At 40.3% G+C, this 6,000-nt stretch overlaps 1 long non-coding RNA gene across 4 annotated transcripts in view; it reads left to right on the top strand.

Moving 5' to 3' along the window:
* Positions 1 to 1,723: 1,723 nt before the first annotated feature.
* Positions 1,724 to 6,000, top strand: part of LOC110349207 (uncharacterized) — a 68,229-nt gene continuing 63,952 nt past the window's right edge. For all 4 annotated transcript variants that reach the window (XR_002395026.2, XR_015443527.1, XR_015443526.1 and 1 more), the window contains exon 1: positions 1,724 to 1,904. This is a non-coding gene — a long non-coding RNA (uncharacterized LOC110349207). The remainder of the gene's footprint in view (positions 1,905 to 6,000) is intronic.

Below are 6,000 nucleotides of genomic sequence, written 5' to 3'. Positions count from 1 at the left end.
CCAACTATGGACTGAAACTTCAAACTGTGAGCCAAAATAAATCTTTCCTCCTTTACCTTGTGAGTGTTGGGTATTTTGTCCCAGCAACAAAAAAGTAACTAAGACACCTATCCTCCGTGATTCCACCTGAATTATTTAATGAAAATAAAAGAAATATCTTCTCATTAAGAATTCCTGATGGCTTTCTATTGCATAGAGGGTAGAATCTAAACACCTTAGTGTTGAAGTATGAGTCAGCTAAAGGCTGGTCCCTGCCTTTCCTCATCTCCTACTGACTCTTTTGTCTGTCCCTATGTGTACTGTGCTATGATCAGCGAACTGCATCAGCCCCTCTGAAACAGGTGTGGACCTCCCATTCTTGTCCAACAGGCCAATTCTTACTTGTATTTTAAGGCTCGCCATCTCTGTAAAGACCATGCCGCTCAGCATGTTGGATCCCAGTGATGTTGTTTTGTTCAGTTAGGTGGCACTTGGAGTTGAGCACTTGCTTAGGAGTGTGTCACTTCATTGGGAAGCGAGATCCTCTGGGAACGGGCTCCGAGTAGCTTATGTATCTTTTCCTTCCTTATTGCAGGGCTTAGTCAAAAGAGAAGCTCTATGAATGCTTGTTGAGAGAATGAATCAATAAACAAACATACTCTGGGGAAACAAAACAGGAATATTACAATCGACAGAATTTCTAGTTTTGCTCTTTGGTTTTAAATATTTGCTTTTCTTGATTGAGTACACATACAATGAGAGTGGGAAAAATAAAATTCTAGTTTATACTTTCATGTTTTTTGTTGGAACTGGCTAGGTTTCAGTGTGCTATACAGTAAGTACAGTATATTTCAAACTCCATCGCTAGTTATGGTTTGGTAACAAAATATTTATCCAGAATATGTGTACCATTGATTTTTGACAAGTAGAAAATAGCTTTTCCTGATTATCTGAAAATTTATGTTCTGGATATTTTTAAAAATTTGAGCTTTTCTGTTTCTTTCCTTTCTGGACATATAAGATTAATAACTTCTCTATGTTGAGGATAGAGGGAATTGAGTTTACATGATCTTTTCTTTTAATTCTAAGTGTTTTGTGAATTAAAAAAAAATTAAACAGTTTTGGCCTTGAGCACAGGGGAAATTCCATTCCTCCTTCCTCATTGAGGATATTATGGTTATTAGTCTTGACAACTCTCCAAGATTGTTTTACTAGCCCAGGATATTAGGCAGATAAAAATTCAAACATCTCAGAAGGAATGGGTTGATCATTTATTTATTTTTTATTTGCTTATTTTTTTGTGGTACTGGAGTACTGCAATTGAACCCAGAGCCTTTGCACTGAACTATATTCCAAGACCTTTTAATTTTTTTCCTTTGAGACAGGGTCTTGCTAAGTCACTGTATTCCTTTTCTTGTTGCTGAGACACAATACCTGACACCCATAATTTAAAGGAACGGAAGTTTAATTTGACTCATAGTTTTAGTGGATTCAGTCCATGGTTGGCTTGCTCCAAGGTGGAAGGATGTGGGGGAGAAAAGAGACTTAGATCATGGTAGTCAGGAAGAAACACAGGGAACAGTGGCCGAGAGAAAGGGACCCAGGACCATATGTAATACCCCATTTGAAATTTTAATTGCAAATTATAATAAAAATAATAACTTTTGTAGTATGCATCAATGATTTAAAATGAATTAAAGTGAACAATGCAGTTTTATTTTTTTTTTCTTGCTTTCTTAGGTCCTGTATCTTTCCTTATCTTGGTGCCTTAGTGGTGTTGGAAGATACCTTTGAAAGCTCATTTGAATTATTTGAAGTTGTAGGAGCTTGTGGGCAGTGACTTGCGAAACGACAGAGAGGACTATTAGGAGGAAGTCTGAGCTTCCAGCCCATCTGAAGACCATCACTAGATACCTGTGACAAAGGTTGGCCTATCTCTTTGGTTTCAAAGTGCACACTCATCTGGTCAAGACTATGGGCAACTGCTTCTCTCTTGCTGCACGTAATTATAGGAAGTGGGGCCTGGCAGAGCAACTGAGTGGTTCTAAAAGCACTGTGACAATTAACCAACCAGACAGTGGCTCCTTGGCTTCCTTCTGCCTGAAGTTCCCATGGTCCCTGTCATCGTCACGCCTCTTCTATCCTATGTGTTCTTCTCTGCTCTTGCAGTGTGAAGAACTCAATGCTATTTGCTCTGTATTTTATTTTTAAGATTATCATAATGTCTTTGTTGTTGACATCATTCTTTCTTGTTTTGCAAGGCTGTTAAGAACATCTTTATTTATTTGATCATATCACAGTAATTGAGTTGGGATAGGATATGTGTTTGGTCTGCTGTTTTGCATGTGTTTCTGAACACACACACACACACACACACACACACACACACCATACTGTCCCTGTTAATCAACTTTTCTACTATTGTTTTCTGTTTTAAAAAGAGCATTGATTTGATTTTCCTTCCTTTGACCTTGTCTTTTTTAAAAAAATCTGTTTATCCCCCTTTTGTTTAGTATAATCCAACCTAAAAGGCCTTTAAAGCCTGCCATATGTAATACCCCAAGGTCATGTCTCCAAGTGTGCTGTACCAATCTTTTGGGCGGATCCAAAAACCAATGAAATTGGCACTCCATTGTAATCACCACAATTACTAAGTGCCCCTATGGGATGGAAACTCACCATTCTCTTGCCTCAGCCTAGCAGTTTTCCGGGATTATAGATGTGGACCACCAAACCTGGCTATGATTCTTAAGGTCCTATTGAAAGGCTTGCCTAAGTTCCCACTGTGGGTTTCGGCTTGTTCCTATGATATATCCACAGCATTCCCCTACTGACTCTGTTGAATTATGACCTCTCTCTGCTCAAGCCTTGGGACAGACAGTATAGAGATAAATAATACTTTGAATCATGTCAGGTGCAACTTAGAATCTGTAAATGGAGAAAGGGTCTTGAACATTTTTGCAGGAAATTCTTACTCTTTGCATAGCAGCCTTGGGGTTCACCAAGATTGTCAGGAAATAGACACAAAGATGTCAGCAGGAGCAGAAAGTTGTTGGTTTCCAACAAGTATGGTCTTAAACTGTCAACCCTGACATATTTCACTTTAACCTGGTTAAAAGATTCCTAATATAATCTCCAGGACAGTCAAGAATAATATGTGTGTGTGTGTGTGTGTGTGTGTGTGTGTGTGTGTGTGTGTGATGGAATGCATGCATGTGTGTGTACATGTGCTTTCTAACTTATATATTTTCATCCTGCAAGGACAATGTGTTTTGTCTTGCAGGTGTAAAGTTCTGTTTTTCCTCTGTTTGGTGACTATGGGTTTTGTTGTACTCAGCAGACCTTTTGTCTAACGCATTGACACCTTAATGAAAAACAAAAGGTAGATTCATCAAAAGAGATAAGATTACTCGAATCATAAATGGAGACCATCAGGGAAGCTAGCAACGATAATAATAATAAATTGCTGCTATTGCCCACAGAAACTTGCTTTTCTAAGGTACTTTTGATAATTACCTGTCAATGTTTCGGTTTCAACACCACTCCTTGAAATGATGGAGCCTATTTATATCACAAGAAATGCTTGTATTTGCCTCTTGAAGTGCATTCCATTTCCAAGCACGAATAGAGCAGGGATTATTCTATTTTTGCAGGAGGGGAAAGTGGTATTGTTGAATTTACCCCGTGTATACATTGCTTTTCGGTGGGAGGGAAGCAAAAGGAAACAAGGAAACATCAGCCTCCATAGGGCAGCAAAGAGAACTGTAGCTTGGATGGTTTGGAGGTCAGTTGTTTGTGTCTGCAACAGAATAGCACCTGTTCTCTCTGAAGGTGTCTAACTCAGGTGATGCCTAATGTGTTGTATCTCTCAGATGATGTGCTAGCACTTCAGTGAAATACAAGAGACAATAGAGGAGAAGGGAAAAACAGAGCTAGCAAAATTCTATTTTAGGAATGTGGGAACTTCAGAGATTATAATTTGTATCTTCTTAAAGGATGTTCTAATAGAATGTCTGAATTTAATGAAATCATAAGCATCTATAGCAGTCGTGTCCCACCTGTGGCCTGGGAGAGATGGAATGTATGTGTGCTGGTGCCAGCTATGCTATGTGTGACTCCCGCTGCGTCTGTTTTTCAGCTCTGGATCTCAGTACCCTTACTTGTTAAACGAGAAAGGCTGGATTCTCTCTACTCCCCCAAATTTAATTTTTAAAATCTAGTATCCCTAGGTCTTTCTATAACCTCTGACATAAAAGTGAAGCCAGCCAGTGTTTATTAAATGAAAAAATAAACAAGTGAGATATTATTTCCCATCCAGGTCTCCTGTTCAGCCCATTAGATGGGTGATGTTTCAGAGTTATAAAGAATATCCAGCAATCGTAGCACAATGAATGCATACTGCATGCACTGATTTCTTCCCGTGTGTGGATGGCAGCCTCTGAGATGGCCACTTGTGACTATCACACCCTGTAATTTGCTCTTTTTTCATTCATTAAGTTTATTGGTACATTTTAGGTATACGATATGATGACATTCCTCGTTGGGAACTGTACCTTTACATTGTGATTCGCTCCTGTGTAGTGTATTCCTCGAGTGTGGGCAGGTGTACTGACTCACCTCTAAAACCTCATACAGCAGAAATGATGGTTGTCACTTCTGAAATTAGGTGACAGAAAGACTGACTCTAGAGTAGTTCTTTTTCTCTCAGTTTTGGGGGGCAGCCAGCAGCTATGCTGTGACTACTCCAGGGGACATCCAGTGAGGACCCAAGCCCTGCCAACAGACATCTCAGTGAGCTTAGATCCTTCCCCAGATGAGCTTTTTATTTTATTTTCCTGGTGGTACTGGGGATTGAACTTATGGCTTTCACACTGAGCTGCATCCCCAACACCCTTCCCCTTTTTATGATTTTGAGACAGGGTCTCACTAAGTTACTAAATTGTCCAAGGTTGGCCTGAATTTGCAGTCCTCCTGCCTCAGCCTCCCAGAGGGCTGGGATGATAGGTGTATACCACTGAGCTTTAATATGAAAACTCAATCTCTGGAAAGACTGTGAGCCATTTCCAGGTTTTGGGCTCTTATCAGTTGTGAGACGTTAAATGTCTGTTGATTTAATCTGACGAATGTTGGGGTGATTAGCTACTCGGTGATTGATGATGCATGCACCGCGTTGCTATGGTTTGACTGTGTCTACCAAAGTTCCTGTTGGGAACTTAGTCTCTGATGCACTGATATTGAGAAGTGGGGCCTGGAGGAGGCTGCTGTTATTGTAGGAATTGTTACCAGGGAGAAGGTAGCAGATGCAAGGATGAGTTTGGATCGCTAGTTGCTCTCGTGTGCACCTGCGCTCTCTCACTTTGCACCTTGCACCGCGGGATGACACAGCAAGACCCTGACCTCGGACTTTCCAGCTGCCAGAGCTGTAAGAAATGAATCTCTTTTCTTCATGAATGACCACTTTTTCTGTAATACCACACAAAACAGAACAAGATATATGTAGAAAAGGAAACTGAGATAATTTAAAATACATGTAATCTAAATAAGAGATGCACAAATATACTAATAACTATTATGTACAGATGTAATAGTAATAATAAATTCCTACAAGAGCTTATAAGTCACCCCAGATTTAGATATATTTACCTATTTATTCCTCACAGCAGCCCTATGAGATACATCACCTGATTATTTTGCAGATGAAGAAATAGAGTCCCAGAAAGGATAAGTTAATTATTCAATGTCACATAGCCGGAAAGGTGGGGTTTTAGTCACTTTCTCTTCACTGGGACACAATACCTAACACTCACAACTTAAAGGAGGAGGGGGGTAATTAGCTCATGATTTTAGTCCATAGTTGTCTGGATCCAAGGCAGGGTGGAAGGGGCTGGGTGGGGAAGAGCTGCTCATGGCATGGTGGCCAGGAAGCAGACAGAGAGAACAAAGAGAGGAGCTGGGAATGGAGTCAGAACCTTCCAGGCCACACCCCCAGGGACCCACCTTCTCTGACCAAGCTCTACCTCC

The sequence above is a fragment of the Heterocephalus glaber genome, unplaced genomic scaffold, assembly GCF_053883595.1.
Source record: "Heterocephalus glaber isolate CG9 unplaced genomic scaffold, H.glaber_assembly_v1.0 deba00001572, whole genome shotgun sequence".
NCBI classification, from domain to species: domain Eukaryota; kingdom Metazoa; phylum Chordata; class Mammalia; order Rodentia; family Bathyergidae; genus Heterocephalus; species Heterocephalus glaber.
Note: the sequence above shows the minus strand (reverse complement) of the source record. Positions and strands in the feature narration are given on the sequence as shown.